The 19,168-nt window shown below is 42.3% G+C and overlaps 1 long non-coding RNA gene across 1 annotated transcript; it reads left to right on the top strand.

The window, feature by feature from the left end:
* The first annotated feature begins 7,898 nt into the window (after positions 1–7,898).
* LOC147243182 (uncharacterized) lies at positions 7,899–18,716 on the top strand. The gene is made up of 4 exons (XR_015110655.1): positions 7,899–8,253; positions 9,793–9,880; positions 18,391–18,446; positions 18,552–18,716. It is a non-coding gene; the product is annotated as an uncharacterized LOC147243182 (long non-coding RNA).
* The last annotated feature ends 452 nt before the right edge of the window (positions 18,717–19,168 follow it).

The following is a 19,168-nucleotide window of genomic DNA, read 5'->3' as shown; positions in this document are numbered from 1 at the left end:
TTAAAAAAAAAAAACAATCTGAAAGGCGGCGTTCCGTTTAATGAAGAAAGCTGGGACTTTGCAGATGTCTGATCTGTGTCTTTAACATGGCTGTAAAAAATATAAAGAGCTGCAAGATAAAATAATTGTTAAGTTGTTGCTTCTGAGCCTAAATTATCCAGGTATTTTGCAAACAGGATCCAACATCGGCCGTTGGAACCCATCCCAGGGGGGTCACCGGTGCCGGGTCAGAAGTCTGACGTTTCTATTTATTTCAAAGGTTTTTCGATGGGGTTGATGCCAGGGCTCCTGCATGCCAAGTTAACTTCTTCTGCATCAAACTCCATTTAAAAACTAATTTTCCGGACCTCACTTTGTGCCCCCTTCCACAAAGAGAGGTCCAGTCCTGGGGCAGAAGTACAAAGCAGGATAAATCCATAAACTTTTAGCCCTGAATAAGTGTCCTTTTGATCCTACACACCAAATGTTTCAGTTTGCTGCCATTACAGGAAATAGGGAGGATAAATGTTGGCATCAAATGTAAGAAATGTTCATTTTTAGACCCTCCAACGCTGATTCTGTCTGCAAAAGTGCATCGCGATGGTTTGAGTAGCAGCTCCGTTCTGACAACTCTCGGAACGCAGAGCCCGTCGCTCCCGTCTGACTGAAAATCAGAGCGGTTGTGGGACTTGAGGCGTCATCACCAGAGACAAAAGGGATCCTGCGTAGCTCTCACTGACCACCCAGTTATTGACGACCTCGCATCGAAGGGTTAAACCAAGAGCGAGCAAGTGCATCTCCACCTCAAAGAAGAACAGTCCACTTTATGAACTAAACTTCAGTATTTTTCCCTTAAATATACGTATCTGAGTACGAGTGGAATGAGTCAGGACAATTTTACTTGCACCACAGTCACAACACACTCAGGTGGAGCCTCTCGTCCTACAGTTTAGGACTTAAATCAAGTCTTCTTCTGCTGTATAAGAACAGCACCATGCAGTTGCGTTCAGGATGCATGATCCATTCTGCTCATATACTCACTCTAAATGAAGGGTAAAAATACTATATTTCTTCAGCTACGTCTGGACAAAAAGACTACGTACAAATAAAAGTCTTATAATTCTCCAGCTATTTATTAAATACATTTAAAAACCCACCGCCAGCATCCTGCCTTATTATGAGTTTAAAAACAGTGTAAAAGAACAGAAGGCCCCTTGGTATAAACTATTTTTTTCCCCGAGGAAGATCAGGTGACCGTCACACGTTCACTTCCACTCGGTCTGACTTGCCGTTAAAGGCTAATTGGCCCACGTGCGTCTTCAGAACGGAGGACGTATCCTTTTTAGACCAAAGCAACCATTTACACGAAGCTTCAGCCGCAACCAAGAAACTGCTTTGCGTTCCTCACTCTTTGAGCTGCCAGCATTATTTGCTTCCAGTTACTGAAATCAAAACTGCTTTCAAAATGTCTCTCAGTCTAAGGGACCCTGCAGAAAAGCTCATAACAAACAAAGAGAATAGCTTATGGTTTTATGTAAGACGGAGGTGCAGGAGAGGACAGGATCCCAACAAACAAACAGTGTAGTTTTTACCATGGAAACAAGATGATGTTCTACTGCTGTTTTTATTTTTTATTTTTTTTCTGGAAGAGGAGCTAGCATTACTGTTTTCAAAGAAGTTCAATGATGTGGTATGTAGCCTACATACTGCGTTTCATCTGGAATGAAAAATTTAGAACATGCGTTATATCACCATCAGACCCACAGAGGAATGAATATCAAAGCGTATTCTCTCACTTTTGTTTCATAACACCCATCCAGTTGTCTTTCTACCTCTCCCTCGCTTCTCCGCCGCTCACTGATGCAACATATGGATGAGTGTACTGTACGTGAACCTCGTGCGTCCGCGCCAATCACCGAATCACCACTGCTGAAACAATGGTGTCAGGATAACCTAGCGCTCACTCCTCCTCTCGTCTCACTCTCACTTTTTTTTTTCCCCCACGTCTTCCAAATGAACACAGATGCCTCCTAACGGATCCGAACTCAAAGAGCATCTCTCCTCTCGTGTAACCAAGACAACACAGCTTATGATATTTTCCCTCTTGATATTAAAAAACAAGTGGGATGAGCAGAGGGATTGTCTGGGTCCTTTTATCTGACTTCATAGGAGCCTCCCTCTCCCTCTCCCTCTCCCTCTCCCTCTACTCCTGATTGTTATCGCGATAAGGAGGGGTGACAGAGGGGAGGTGCACATTCTGGAGGGATAAGAGGGTGAACTTCACCCCCTCCGCTCTTTTTCACCAAATCCCCCTGATGCTGTTCTTAGATCAGCCTATTTGTTATACACACTTTTTTTTTTTTTTTTTAGAACCACTCATCCGCCAGAGATGCTAACAGAGACTTTTCTGACGACTGTCACGGCGTCTACAGGGGTGGCGTGTCGGCCTTCGCTGGGAGCAGCATGTCCTTGACCTCCAAATGCCAACGCCGTTGCTGAAAAATATGGAGTTTTATTCTACATGCGAATAGTTAAATGTTGACTTGTGCTTAAAGTGAAACAAAATAAGTGAATGTCAAAAAAGGCAAAACAGAGGACAACTCCTGCACTCAGCGGAGGGTAAACAACTCCTGGCATGACTTTTGTATTGCAGGTTGTATATTAGCATTGCATTTGCAACTCGAGAACATCGAGATGAACTTTCAGGCTTTACTGTCAGCTGTGTGCTCGAAGGGAACCTAATATTACGGAGATTTCTGCATTGAGGAGCAGACTAATGCTGCACTGTGGCGATACGTCTCTTCCTGTGTCCTATAGGTGGTGCTAGAGAACTAAATTTTATGTTGCTGTACACTGTGTAAAGACAACACAATGTTATATCCTCTTTGCACCAGGTGGAGCCATGAATAATCCAACCCAATATTTAATAGCTTTGTCCTCGGCCCATTCTAACCCCCCCCCCCCAAGTTTGGTATAAATTGGCCTTGTAGCTTTTGTGTAATTCTGTTGACAATCAGTCAAACAGCACCGTGTAGCAGGTAAACAGAGAGCAAAGATGGAGGCTGTTTCTCTCCGGGCCAAGAATAAGCATTTCACCAGAGAAATCTAGCGGTCTCAACAAATCAAAGGTATTTCCTGGAGCCGGTTGTCTTCCCCTCCTTTGTGCTAGCGTGGTTTACTCAAGTGTGAGTCTTGGCGCTCCGTCTCTGTGGAGGTTTGCCCCGCCCTCTTGTCCTTGCAAGTTGCTGGAACAGGCACCAGCCAGGAGCAAGAGAAATTCAATTATGATTTAGTTGAGTCAATAATGAAAGTAAAACCTAGCCTGTAAACACAGTTGCCTAAATATATTGGATGGTTTTTAATCTGTAATCACACAATTGTATTAGAATATGCACAGCGCTTCCATTTTAATCCCATTAATGAGGACATGCGGTGGCACATTTTTTTGAGGTTCAAGTGCAGCACGAGGGTAGCGAGAGCTGAAGTCCTGGTCCGGTTGAGTGAGTGTCATCCCTGAAGGACTGCAGAGTTCCTTAGATTCATTTAATGGCACTTTTACTCTGAAGGTGGCAGGACAAGAGTCTCTTAATCTGATTTTTAATGTTTCGCTCTCACATTTTGTGTCTGACCCTGAAAGGCATCAGTCTTTCTATTAATCCCAGGTCAGACTGAGAGTCTCTGGGATTATGGGGATTTATTTAACCAGCGACAATTAAAAAAAAAAAAAAAATGTTTGTCTTGAAAATCTATTTTCTAAAAACACAGTCAATCATAAGCGCAGTTGTTCGACCATCAGCCAATAATCCATGACACAGGCGCCAGGCGGGCTTCCACAGTCGTACCTGAGCGTGATTGATTTAAATCCATTTAAAGTACAAGTCGTGCAAATATCATTAAATTACTTTATTTGATGTTGAACTTTGTGCTGCTGCATACAAGTTCTTCACATCACATAAAAAAACATGCAAAAAAATAGTTTTAGAACATACAAAGATCAAAAGACAAACATTTTAATATATAAATATATATATATTTTTTTTTAGTTTATTGTCTTTTCTATTTCAATAAAGACTTTATCACTGAGGGGAATGTGTGTGCCGATACAGTCGCAGTGTAATACTTACAGGTGACAATTATTAATTTGCATTAAACTGCTGATCTTTTGCTCAGGTTGCAGTCTTCAATAATGACTGTCGGGTATGACACTGATAATCAGGTGATTATTATAAGTTATGGGTGTAGAGGGGCCCAAAAAAAAAAGAAAAAAGGTGCCAGGGTGCCAGGCGTGGGTGGATGGTTGAAGTGAATAACCACAACATTGCTGGAAGAATGTTTCCCCCCCCGGACGCGCCCCGAAAAAAACGTGAAAAATAAATAATGGGAGATATTTTACGACACAAATAAAATCTCAAATTAAAGTGGATGTTGGAGCACGACTCACCTGCACTTGAGATTCTTCAAAAGCTCGCGGGACACTTTTGCTTGAAATTTCAGGCCGAAGTGTCTCCAAATACAACTGAGGAAACTCTAAACCACAGACAAGAAAAAGCCTTCGCCACTTAACAGTTGTCTCACACACACACACACACACACACACACACACACACACACACACACACACACACACACACACTCACACACACACACACACACACTCTCTCTCTCTCAAATCCCAGCAGCTAGTTGTTCTCTGCTTTGCATAAACCAATAATGTAATGGAGAGAAAACAATTCCCTGATGAACCAGTTTTGAATAATTTAAAGTAATACAGCTGAAAACCGTCTCAAACTTCTTAACTCCACTCCAATTAAACATTCCAAAAGTCCATAAAGGAATGTAATGGAACTCAATATAAGCAATGTTCCAAAATCATTTTTACAAATGATGAGTTGCTTGCATTTACATCCAATTGAATTCAATAAGAGCCATGCATGTCTGAGCTGGTTTGATTTTCCCCTTGATGGATGGTAGTCAAGCCTGCAGAGCCACTCACGGGGGCTCAAGACTCTGCCGTGCATTATGGGTAGTAACCGCGGCGCAGTTAGTGTCGGCACCAGGGAGATGTTTGCCTCCAGGCGTTTTGCCAGAACGTCTTTCTATCAGAAGGTCAGACAGAAAGCCTTTGTAATGGTCGGTTAAAGGTGTGAAAGGGTGCATATTAACACAGACCAGCACTTCTGTAGCCTGAACCAAACCCAATTGTGAGAGGAACTGTAAACGAGTAAGTAATGAATCACTCCATGATTCAGCTACGATCGCTGATTCACAAAGATAAAGATTTTCCAAGAGAAAGCAGTATTCTGTCAGAGAGTGTCTACACTGATTTAAAAAGTCTAAATACAAAAAACCCCCAAACAAACACACTCATACTCTGACGCACCCAAACAATAGTGTCACGAAACAATGACTGCAATAATCAATGTATTGTGAGACAGTTAACCTACGTTCATACATCAGGGTTTTTATTCAGGGTGTCAGTATAACATCCATCCATCCATTCCACTTATTCCTGTTATGGGTTGCGGAGGGGGGGCTGGAGCCTATCCCAGCGGATATGGGCGGGAGGCGGGGTTCACCCTGGACAGGTCGCCAGTCCACTGCAGGGCCAACATACAGAGACGAACAACCCTTCACACTCACATTCATACCTACGGTCAATTTAGAGTATCAATCAGCCTAGTCCCCAATTACATGTCTTTTCCCTGCCTGAGCCGGGACTCGAACCCAGAACCTTCTTGCTGTGAGGCGACACTGCACCACTGTGCCACCTGTCAGTATAACAATTTACGACAAAGTTCATAGTCTTGATCAAAACAGCGATGTGGAATGTTTTAAGGAAAATATTGATATTTGATGTCGTATTACGATAAATACTTCATCCCATCCCTTCATAAAACGGTGCTTAAAGAAACCTTCTCATGAGTTGTTTCTGCCTCCCTTCAGCGTCTAGAAATCGCACCTGTTAACTGCACCGCTTAAATCAAACTGCACTGCTGTTGATCGGGTAACATTTTGCATTTCAGGCCCGGCACACACGGCTTGTATTCTAATTTTAACTGGCTGAGTAGACCATCACTCAGGTTGACTTGGACGCTTTTAACCACCAACATTCTACTGTTTTTGATATATTTGCGCCAATGGAGTAATCTCCATCAAGGTTTAACAATCAAAAGGTACAGATTTCCCAGAATTTCCTCCTCGATGGAATACCTGATTGCTTCGCCAAAGCAGAGTTGTTCTATCTATCTATCTATCTATCTATCTTTGTATCTATCCAGACTCTGACTGGCTGCCCTGCTGCTCTGTGAGATGGTCCGATGAGATACAATGGAGGTCGTATCTAGAGGGGGACAGTACGTCAGCTGGACGCTAATCGGCAGATTCACCTTCACAATGTTCCCCTCTGGGATGGGCCAGAGGACTAGCGAAGGGGAAAGGCGAAGGGAAATCAGACTATGAGCGATTAGGTTAATGAAAAAGGAAAATGGAGTGAAAGGACAGGAAAAGGTGGCCCTAAGGCAAGTAAGTTTAGAGGAGAGCCGCAGCAATTGCCCTGACAGCTTCTGAGCCCAGCATCGAGACACTGATTGGCAGAGAAGAAATAAGAGCCAAGACACACTGTCACTGGGTGAAAGAATTACTTTAAATGTCCTATTTTAGAAAGTCCAATTTCTATCAACTGCTGGAAGGTCAATGAAAGCAGTCCCATCACACAAAAGTCCTCTTTTTACAGCTGTCTGGTTTTACTGACCAACTGTAAGTTAAATGGAAATATCCAATAAAGTCTCCCTTAAAAGCTGTGCTTGGCAGATTTTTATATAGAAACTCAACTCTGCTAGCCAAACGCTGCGGTGGAGAAGAGCGTTTAGTGCTGCGAGTCTAAAGGTGGTGATGATTCATGCTGTATATGTTGATTGTTAATCAGATTTTATGTGACCACTTGGTAGAAATGTTTTATATACACAGCAGTGGATATAAAAGTAATATCCAAGAATCGAAAGGCATCTTTGATAGGGTGGGATTTTAACCTGTGTCATGATCCCATAGGCCCTAAAAATCTTTTTTTTACGCGCCCTCAAGTCATGTTCAGGAAAGTTCAAGGTGTTAAAGTGAAAGATAATGTTCCACCTACAAGTTGGTTCTACCTTGGTTTTTACAGTTAAAAGACACACTGCCAAGTTACCTAAAAATCTGGCTAACGTTATAGCGACTAACTTAGCTAACGTTATATCGACTAACTAAGCTAACGTTATATCGACTAACTTACATGTAGCTAACGTTATGGCTGTGTCTGGAAACAGTTTAATGGGCTAGTAATGTAGATTTAGTCAAAAAGTAATGAAAAGATTGGGCTGTTAGTAACTATCAACATTTTTATCAGACATTGTAAAATTACTTTTAAAGAAAATTTACCAAATTGTAAATGTATCCACCAAAAAAACTGACATCTGGACTGGCCTGAATTTTCCGGGAAAAGATGTCACAGCACGTGAAGTGGTGATAAATTTGACTTGTATGGACTTATGATTTCGTGAATAGCCCAGGGTGTGTGTGTGTGTGTGTGTGTGTGTGTGTGTGTGTGTGTGTGTGTGTGTCAGTGTCATGTGATCTCTGCACCACACTGCAAACATGATCCCGTCTGAAAGCACCATTAGTACTGCATTACTCTATAATGGCGTTTAAATTACAATGAATGCAGTCTACCAGGTATATCTAGAGGGGCAAGTAGCACACCAGCATGTATCATTCTTCTGAGAGTTCACCTGCAGAGAATAACAATCAGTACTTTATTAAAAGTTGAGGGCTAAAGTCATATTTCCTTGTCTATACATCCTTATACACATTGTACACTTAAGACTTCACTTTAAAATAAATGGATATAATGGGAGGATTGACTGAATGGCTGGTGTATTAAAGATTTATGTACCGAATAAATTGGCAAGTGAGCGTACAAACCCTGCGTTCTTTGCCGTAGACCTGTCACATTAGGAGGAGGCAAGAGGACCAGAGAAGAAAAACTGGCAGTGGCAGGCAGGAACAGAAGAACTAATAATTTATTGAAATAACTGAAGAGAACAAAAGCAAGTTTCGGGTAGTCAAAACTTGTCAAGCAAAAACAAACTTCAGACATGACAAAGAGAGAGAAAACCAAAGTAAAATACAAACTCGACTAACGACACAACCAGAATCAGAGGGGAGAACGGAAGGGCAGGGAAGGTGATTGGATCAGCGATACAAGGAACAAGGCTGTGTGGACTGATTAACAAGACACAGGTGAGACACTCAAAGAAGGAGGGAAATGTAGACAGGAAGAAAAAAAGAGGGAAAAAAGTTGTTGAGGTATTTCCAGGCTCTTGGTTTTCATAGATTTTTTTGGGGGGGGGGGGGTACTGCTGGTGATTAATTTCTTTTGTAATTAGAATGCAAATTTTTCCGAATTTTTCCAAGTCTGCATCTGGTCAAATTCAATTATTTTCAGTTTTTATTTTCAATCACCTCAGGCTGGTAATGAGTGGCTGCAAACTAAAGTTCGTTTAATTAAAATGCAAAAAGAGATTTTTGTAAAGTACTTGAGACGCTTGATTCCACTTGTTACTGTACCAAATACATAAATACTTAATAGATCCTGAAAGGAAATTAGTAGCATGTATTTAATTTATAAAAGAATAAAAACGTGACAGATGAAAGTGTAGTTCACAGCAGTCATCATGCGTCATTATTTAACGATATTCCCGTTCTTAAATTCAACAATTTACACACATCTTAACATTTGCAGCTGCTGACATTTCATTCACAGGCAGCTAAAAAAAAAAACAACAAAAACCCACACATTTTCCTGCACCCAAAAAGTGTACTTTGCTATTCAAGTACTCACAAATAGATGTTTTTTACTTTCTTTATCACTTCTTTGTGACTTCAGAATGCAGAAAGAGCTAGCCACGTATACAGTAGGTAGCTTGAAGCTAACGGTGACTGATGGTTAAAGACAGCGAAACTGCCCAAAAACATCTGTTTCAGGTTCCACACAGCGTGGAAGTGTTATAGTTAGTTTGTCTTCCAGTGTTTATGGATTACTGAGCATACAGCTGGACAAAGAAGATGTGTATTATACCAGACAATGAGCTGGAGATTTTCTAGATGTTTTTTGACAGTTGTTTTGCTGTTGTTGCTGGTGTCAGTTGCCATTAGCTTTGAGCTAAATCTACGTGGCTAGCTCCTTCTTCTTTCTGGCGTTGCAAAGATGTGCTGCTGGTGTGTGTGTGTGTGTGTGTGTGTGGGGGGGGGGGGGTGTGGGATTTGAAAGGCAGAATACACTTTTAGTATTATTCTAAAGCTAAAGTAACTATTGAAGCTGGAGGTGAGAGCAACAGTGAGTTAATTTAGGGAAAAGGACTTTTTTTTTTAAAACATTTATAACTGGAAACCTAAATGACCTCCATTGCAGCAGGCCAACGCTAATTAACTTTCATTGTCAGAGAAGGTTATTTTGATGATGATTTCCAGAGACTGAAGTACATTTAATTGTAGATGCTTAGATGGTGTTTTTGGTGCAATTAATGGTACATTAGGGGGGGAGCAACAGCTTGCTTTACATCCAATTCTGGACTGATATAGACTGAAAATGATGGCTATAGAGATCTCCACCTGTTTATGAATGTGTGAGGTTACCCCCCAGGACATGCTGCTAGACAGAGATTTACCTTCGAAATGGGATATTCACACATTAACAAGTCTGGAATAAAATGATGCAGCTTCATTTCACATTTGAATATACTATTAACATGCATCCCTCCTCTGGTTATTTCCAACCAGAAAGAGGATAAAACATCCACAGAAGAAGCGTTAAGGAGCTTTAGCGTCTGGAACGTCATATGATTAAAGAATCCCTCAGCTGAAGGAGGTAATGGCTGCCGTTGCATCTGTAAAGACAAGGTCCTGATTAAGGCATCTAAGACACGAGGGTTTAAAAACTCCAGTTTTTAAAAATGTCATTTTATCTGTTTTATTCCATTCTTGATGTTATGTGTATCGAATTTCATCATCTTCACATTTTTCTGACCTCAGCAACTTTTATAAGGAAGGTGCTATTTAAAGGGCAGGTTTGGCCAAACAATTAGAGAGACAAGCTTGTGACTGGCAGGACCAAAGGGAGGGTCACCGGTTCAATCCCCAGGTTCGGGCTGAGGATTGGCCCTGAGGTACCCTTGAGCCAGTCCTTTAACCCTGACAGCTCCAGTGTAGCTGCAGAGTGGTTGTACTGGGCGGCTTCCAGGTGTGATCACAGCGATCCCGTATCACAAGTCGTCACCCTCAATGAACCCACCCTGAATAAATAGGTTTAAAAAGCCAAGCCATGGACAGTCTGGTTAGTGTGGCTGACGGGGTTGATTTGATCGCTCAGAACTGGCCATGAAACCTGCCGCTGTTTCAGTCCTCGAGGGCCAATTTATCTCAAGGCCCCTCGGTCTTTCTGGCTCATCAGGACATCCAGAATTCAACCATGGGAGCAAAAAACAAGTCCCCGTTTTCCCCTCAGGTGTTAATGTGTCCTGAAGAGAAGCAAACAAAAATATCATTTAAAAACAAGAGGAGCGATACTCTACTAGATGTGTATTGATTTTAAGAAATCTCTTCCAGCAGAATAGAGTGAGCAGTTTGTAACTCATACAGGTATAAAACCTCTAGAAACTCTCCACTACCGACAACTAAACAAGTGCTACTGAAATAAAGATCAAGGGATTTCAAATCATCTGGACTGAAAAAAAATGTCTACACGCTGTAAACAAAAATCCAAGAAACAAACCTTTGAGTTTCGGTTCATCAAATGTTGAAAAATTCCTCTCACACTGCAGACATGACCCAGCCTTCACCCGGTATCCCCCACCCGTCATAACCCCAGGCTGCAGCTCGCTGAAACGCTTCCCCTGTTCTCCAGGAGACAGCTAAGTGTCTCAGCCGTGGCCCTCTGATCCGTTGGAAGAACCAAAGCGTTCTCGCCCAAACAAAGTGACTCCTGAGGTGAGAGGTCGAGGCCGACAGAGAGAAGACCGCTGCTTCATGTCATGAGATGCTGAATTGACATCCGCTGCAGGTCCTGCGCCATTTGTGCTACGACCAGAAAGCAAATCACGTCTTTGTGTTGTAGCAGAGAAAGAGACACAGTGAACCTGAAAAAGTAGGCTTTCCCGCCTCATGTGGATACCAACGAAAACTTGTGTACTGTAGTTAAAATGGAACACACAGCAGCAGGGAGATGGCAACTGCAGCAAAAGTGGGTATTTTTCGAGAGACGTTAGGACATTCACAGCCATCGCTCTGGCAACCCAATCAGATATTTTTTTGCAGGCCCTCAGGATTTGCAGCTGTCCAGCTGGTGACAATACCGAGTGGTTACCTGGTTGATCTTTATGAGACTGTAAGACATCTGCAGCCATAAACCTGGCAACAAAACTGGGTATTTTTAGCTAAACATAAGGACATTTAAAGCCATAGTCCTGACAAAAAAAGAAAAAATCATGTGTTTTTAGTGAGACATCTGGACATTCGCAACCTTTTTCATGGTGATGAAGTCGGGTGTTTTGAGCAGGACTTTTGGCATTTGCAGCCATCGTTTTGGCATCGAGACCAGTTCTTTTAAGCAAGATTTCAGGACACCTTTAGTCGCTGTTCTTGCGATGAAACTTGTGTTTTTTCAGCGAAACCTCAAGACATAACCTCAGTTGTTCTAGAATGAATATCAGGAACTTTCACTTTAGCAGGATGTCAGGATATTTGCAGCCGTCATTTTTGCCGTCTGAGTTTTTACCGAGGCGTTGAGATGTGCCACCGAGGCGTTGGGATGTGCCACTGAGGCGTTTGAATGTGCCACCGAGGCGTTGGGATGTGCCACTGAGGCGTTTGAATGTGCCACTGAGGCGTTTGAATGTGCCACCGAGGTGTTTGGATGTGCCACTGAGGCGTTGGGTTGTGCCACTGAGGTGTTTGAATGTGCCACCGAGGCGCTGGGTTGTGCCACCGAGGCGTTGGGATGTGCCACCGAGGCGTTGGGATGTGCCGCCTTTGCGTCGGTGACAAAACCGAGTGATCAGTTGGCAGTTTTTAGCCAGATGGCAGGAAGTTTGCTGTTGTCGCTGTGGTGAAACAGGTGTTTCTAGGGAGATATTTTCAGCCACTGTTCTGGAGACAAAACTAAACTTTCTAAACCATCCTGTTGTCAACACCGGTAGAAAATATTGCAACGTCTGGGATTTTGCTTGAGATGCACGATCTCGGATTTTGACGGACCTTCGTAAGATTACCTAGAAAATTGCGATGAAGAGATTTTAGAGAATTTTTAACTTTTTGCTTTCTTTTCAATTTGTCATCCTTATTTTTCTGCAGGCCCCAAGGCTCCACTCAGTGGCAGAAAAGTGACCCCACCCCCCCCCATAGCAGCGTCTCTAGACACCTTCACAGGAGTGGGAAATATAATTGGCCACCTGCACCCAAGGAGCACCAAAAATAGCTCTGGATGTTTACACCAGAGGAGTCCAGGCTCAGTATCATCATTGCCCTTTGTTCGACTCCAGCTGTTTTACTGCTCTCGTCTGATCGCCCAGCCCTCTGCAGCCCCGAAATACAAACCCATCCTACGTTCCTGAAAGCAAAATGGAAGTGCTTTTCTGTGTCTTTGTAAATTCTAAAGCATGCACTAATGTCGACACGAATCTCTCACACCAGACTACTTGCCCTGAATTTCAGTACAGCTCATTCACGAGGACTTTTAAGTACAATACAAGGATTACTTCCTTCGGGGGGGGGGGGATAGTTTGTTCTTAAGTGAGAGAGCCAGCTCCGGTACACTGCCTTCCACCCACTCACTTTTTCCACCCTTGTCCTCCTCCCTCTATTCTTGGTTTAAATGATCCCTGGCTTCCCCTTTAGTGAACTGTGATTTTTATTCATCCAACTTTATCTAAGCGAGAAGGACAAGGGAAGACTTTATCTCATAAGAACAGAAGTGGTGAAAGTGTAAATTCTTTCACTATAACCCAGAACAGTTCAACAGCCTCCAAGGCGATCACTAAAATAAATCACAGCATCTCTCAAACAGCTTTAGTAACATTCAAGATTATGATCCCCAACAAGAGAGGATTTACTGCAGAGCTGCAGTATTAGGTTTATCTCGGTGTACCTAATATACTGGTGGTGAGCGTGAATCTCTACCTCTTACCCCAGAGACCTGAAGATGGATCTCTGCACACAATTAAAAAGTCACGCTTGACTGCGCTCTGTTCTTGGAGACTGTCGATATTAGCAAAATGAACACCAGCAACGTCTGCAGAAAACAAAGTCAAACGGCACCAATCATTTTCAAAAGTTACCGATACAGGGACAAGAACTAAGCATAGAGAAATGTTCTTGTGTGTTGCAGTTTAGTTTTGCATGGTGTGTATGCTAAAATTTGATAATAATATGAATCTTGGACACTCATAAACCACATGTTGGTGGTGGTGCTACACAGAAGTAAAGAGATGCGTACAAGTCATTAGAATTCATCCTCTGGGCGCCATGAATGTCAACATCTCATTAAGGTGTTTACATGAGTTTCTTAAGGAATTTGACATTCATATTCTTCTGATACGGAGCAAAGTCCAACTAATGGCCGAGGCTGCTGCATTGCTCTCAATATTGCAGCTGGTACATTTTTCGTGCTAAAAAAAAAATGTAGAAAACCGCACCACCTCCTACCAACTGACCATTGCTTGCCTTGTGTGTGTTCCCTGCTGTTCTCCTTCTGGCCACCAGGAGGCCCCGGACTACATTACTGCCAGTTGTCACCTGAGCGCTAAACCTTACTACCCCTGTAGATACACTGGCGCGCTCACGTGTTCCCTGCCATGTCACTGAGGTGACGCTCCTTTTAGACAAGAAAGCCTTGCCTTGTTTTCTTGTCTTTTCTTTGTTTTCTCTGAGTTTTCTCTCCTGAACTGAACTGATTTCTTTTTTGACATATTAGGACAGCTCAGATTATGCAGATACACCCACACTGACAACCACATTGCCAACCTTTGAGCCAAACCATGCCAAGTGTGGCTGAATATAATGACATTTTTTGTCTCTACACATCTTGTGTCAGATTCAGGGTTGGCAAGGAAGCCTTGAATGTTGGAATGCTTTATTTTATTTTTTCAGAAGGTTTAGTGGTCTGGGAGAAGAGACGGTACAGGGTGCAGACGGCTTTATTCTCTGTGAGATGTGACAAATTGAAACGGCTGGATCTGTCGTGAAATACGCCAGTCATGCTTTTATGGCCAAAAACTAAATGAATGCCATGTCACAAGTCACGACACAATCCCCGGTGCTGAAGGCAGATTGAAAATCCTCTTGACCAGCTTGATAAATATTTCAAATAAACAACACACTTCAGAGTTAGCGAGAACAAACAAAAGCAGTCAAATTTCTGGACATGTCAGAGCTTTTGTTGGGGTAAAGTTAACCAACTGCTGACGAATGGCGCCGTCTGTGATAACGGCTTGATCTGACGTGTTGTCTTGATTCTGAATAGTCCCCCGTCCTTCAAAGGACACTTGTGCAACATCAGAAATCACAAGTGGTGATCGCTGATGAAAAGAGACGCAGATATATTCCTTTAAAGGACTTTGCCACTCACTCAGGTTGAGTCACTGGAAGATTTCTTTTTGTGGATGAATAATTGTCTCCCCCCCCCCCCCCCCCCCCCCCCCTCAAATATAGGGCTCGGAAAATTGAACTTAACACTTTGCAAGATGCACTTTTCATATCTGCGGGTGCTCTTATATAGGTCATATTTTTTTTCAAACCTCATTTTATAATCCCACACACTGTGATGGTTAGTTCTCCGAAAAGACGCAGAAAAGTAGGGGGGAAAAAAAAAAAAAACCCCGCAAGTAACACGAAATGACATCTTCTAGGAAAACCGGAGGACGAAGGTTTCCACTGTTCATGCAATTATTGGTCAGGTATTAACACAACAGCAGGCACAATAAAGCATTAAGCTAGAACACATCCACAAATACAAAGACCAGCTTCATATCAACATGTGAGCATCCATCCTTCACACAAGCCCATCATACAGGCCCTGTATATTCTTTTCCCCCTCACAGTGTCACACAACTGATTGCTTTAGAGAATCTGACATTCAAGAAAACGTACCTGAGTTGAAGGTCAACATGAGTTTAGAGCACAAACCCTAAAAACACTAACAGTGTGGAGAGAATCAGATTAACTTGTCTTCAGTTGCCGCTTTCGCCCCCCACATGTGAGCTATTACCGTATTTTCCGGAGTATAAGTCGCACTTTTTTACATAGGATGGCTGGTCCTGCGACTCATACTCCAGAGTGACCTAAATATGGGTGAAAAAAAAAATCACAGACAGCCACGAGGGGGCGCTCTAGAGTTACGCGCCGATATCTCCTACTCTGTAACAATTTAAAAATTAAAACAAATAAAATAAACATTAGCTTACCGATCGCCACTAAACAAAAATGCCGCCAAAAAGAAACTCATACTCTGCGGACTTCAAGCTGCAAGTTGTGAGATTTGCAGCTGAAAACGGCAATCGAGCAGCAGACAGGAAGTTCGGAGTAAGTGAGAAGCTTGTTAGGGACTGGAGAAGTTCAACGGCTTTAGCGATGTGGAGTGATTGCGAGCTCTTATTAATGTAAAAGCACAGTAGTTGTTTTGTTCTTTATGCCCTACCTGTTTATTACCGTATGTTCGTGCGGACACCTTTTCCGTTCATGTTTATTTTTCGTTTCGCTGAACGTTGTTTATGTTGGCATATCTTACAGCCATTCAGCCTGTTCTCTATTATTTTATTAATGTTAACCTCCCTTCCAAGGTGAAATGTCTATTTTTGATGTATTTTGTAAAATAAATAACCCGCAAAAAATGCGACTTAAACTCCAGTGCGACTTATGTGTGTTTTTTTCGATCTCATTATGCATTTTTGGGCTGGTGCGACATATAGTCCGGAAAATACGGTAAGTGTCCACTGGATTCCAAATACTTTCATGAGGTTATCATTGTTAAATAGTTAAAAATGGATGTAGGCAGTAAATGTGTCCTAAACTGTGTGAAATAATCCCTAAATGCACACCAAGATTTGCAAATGCATAGGAATCTGAAGAAAAAAAAATGTTTGCAAAAATCTGTAATCAGACATGCAAATATACTGAGATTTGTAAATGTTTACATCAGTAAATATTCATTTTCGCTCCAAGAGCTGGGAAAACAAAAGAGTCCTCAATTGCGATTCAGGCAGGCCTCGAAATACTTCGTTTTACACTTCTTTCATTTCTGCCGCGCACGTTTGAAAATGCTTGTGTTGGTTTGCACCCTGGTGTAAGGGGGTCTTCTTTGGAGTTCAGTGGGCGAACGCTGCGACCTGGTCTACCTGAGCTGTGCGCCACGAAATGAGGCCTTGATTAAGGATGCGCCAACTGATCAAATATAATCGTGCTCAAAAGAATTTGCTCAGCCGTTTCTATAAGGCGATAATAAATGCGCAAGACAATTTCTTCCCATGCTGTGTCTTCCCCCTCTCAGTATATATAATTCATACTAGCTTGGTATGCTTTGAACATTTTGCATTTTTTTCTAATTTATATATATATTAAACAGTATTTGTTTCAACCCTCAGGAAAACTAACCTTATCTCTAAGCTGCTCTTAAATATTAATAGAGAAGTGGTGCTGCAGTGCCCGCCGTTGTCAGTTAATGATACTTCTTCATCTCTTAGTGTTAATAAAAAAACATAAAGCACAGTGTTGTTAAGACTATGAAAATGAATGGATAATATTGCAGGAAAAAATAGAAATCTTCAAATAAACCCAGTGATTGTGGTCGACAATCGGCACCACAAATCCTGACCGGAGCAATTTTAGCTGAGATACTTCCAGTCAGTTTTTGCATCCAATGACTTGTAGGAACGGTTTATAATCATGCGGTGTCCCACCGGGAGCTAAACCTGTCACCCACCTGTTGGTGGGCTGGATAAATTCTCTCTCGACGAGGGCTTTGGTGACTGATGGAAGGACCTGCCAATGTTCAGAGGAGGAATGACGGACGAAATGATCGTCTCTGCCTGGCTTGACTGGTTCATAGAAATGTGTTGACAAAAGGAAGAAGCAGGTTGCAGGACTGTAGCAGCTGCAGACGTTCTGATGGAAGGGTTTTCTCTGAATTGTTCACCTCTTCTTTCTCTCACAAGTTAGCTCGACAAACACAGCCACGTTTTCCAAACCGTCCACACACTCCTGCAAATAATATCGCTACAACAATAACCTTGCATAAAATCCATACACAAACTCAGTCCGGACTTCCATCGATATCTGTTTGGTTGATCACTCGAGGTGCACAGAAATTATTATTTTTTTTCTTGGCTGCATCAAATTTTGAGCACCCTTAAAGCACCGCTCCAATCAGAACATCTGAAGTGGCTCGAAGCGATAATTCCAGGGGTCGTGTTTAATGGCGTGACTGCTCCATATCAGCGGTGAGATGAGGGAACAGTGGGGTGGATTCTTGTGGCATTGTGTAATCAGGACGTGGTGATGAGAAAAGGTCATTTGCGCTAATGCAACATTTTTTATTCTGTGAGAAAGACGTCAGCGATGATAGATGATCCAAAGGTCAACCGTGTCATCCCGCCCATTCTGTCCTGTGGGGTGATGCAAAACAGATCTGATGACTTGCCGTCCGCACTCCATCAGAGAACGAGAGAGACAACAGCTCATCTGGTGGGCGGAGAAAGGGTCTGGGTGGGGTTCGCTGCAACCTTCCTCGTATCCTTGATGGAGAAGGCAGCCCGGGGAACCGATGCGTTTAAGGTTCTGTTATTTACATACGTGTGCAGATTTATGTTCTTTTGATCCGTATCAGCAACTTTAACAGAATGCAAAGCTTGCATGCCCACACATCCAGACGCTGCTTGGATAAACACGCGATCCGCGCTGAACAAATGAATCACCTACTTGATATGCGCAGGAGCAGTAATCATTATCTAGCCAGCTCAAAAGCATTATACTCATAGCCTACCAGTAAACAAAGCTTAGGAAATCACTTTTTGTCAATTAGCTCTTTGAGAAATGAGCCCCCCCCCAAAAAAGTTGTGAATGTCATGAATTTGATTTGGTAGAATGAAGAGTGGCATTGTCTTTGTTCTCATGCCTCACCAGTTCATCGCTAATTCACTTGGTTAGATGATACATTTGAAGCATAATAAACAAACGTGTTTGTAACAAATGCTAAGGGGAATATTTACTTGAAGGAGGAGAATTTTAGATGTCTAATTTAGATGTTTGAATATGAGTTAACCCATTCTTTTTTTTTTTTTTCTTCTTTTGTCTCGCCAAAAGTCTCGGTTTGACAAAGTTTCTCTTTGGCAGAAATGGGTCATGCTGTCCCCGCAAGAGGAAAGCACAAGTTAAAACCACTGCTGGAGGTAATCCATCTCATATGTGACAGTATTACAATACACAAGTAAAATTAGGCAGCTAAGATTACAAAGAAAGTTCCAAATCTCTTTTATCTGTTGTTTAATTACCAGGAAGCAGACAGAAGCAACAAAGCAGCACACTCAGTCTGCATACAGACCGCAGCCAAGCCCAAGGAAAAATAAGACAAATGATTTTTCGCAGTATTAAACTGATCTGCCCACATTAAAACGTGCAGTGTGGGTTGCTCCTTGGTCCGTGGTGCCACCCTCCACCGAGTTTAGTGAAAATCAGCCACATAGTTTTTTTTTTTTAATACATCATCCTGCTGAAAGTACAGCAGAACAGTACGAATTTAAAGATTTATGGCTGTACTTCACCTAGAAAGTGTACTTTGTCTTTCTTGTACTCACAAATACATGTCTTGAGCTCACAAAGACATTTTCTGATTCCAGGCGGATGCTGAGTAATCCGCAAGCTCCTTGATTTGGGCCAAAACAGAAAGAAAGAGGAAGATAAACAGCAAGAATTCAGTTGAACCAACTCATCCATGCTTGTTCACCATAGCACTAAACCAGGAGTGGTAAAGTGTTTGTGGATTCATGTTTTAAAGTTTTGCTGCTGTTAGCCATCAGTTGCTATTAGCTTTAAGCTATGTAGCCTGTTCTTTCTGCATTCATAAAGAAGTGATGCTGGATGGGAAAACCATGTACGTGGGCTCAGGACTCCC

This window comes from Aulostomus chinensis, chromosome 20 (assembly GCF_037954235.1).
Source record: "Aulostomus chinensis isolate RoL2024-O1b breed Wild chromosome 20, RoL_Achi_v1.0, whole genome shotgun sequence".
Classification (NCBI taxonomy): Eukaryota; Metazoa; Chordata; class Actinopteri; order Syngnathiformes; family Aulostomidae; genus Aulostomus; species Aulostomus chinensis.
The sequence above is the reverse complement of the archived record's forward strand: the minus strand, read 5'-3'. Positions and strand labels throughout refer to the sequence as shown.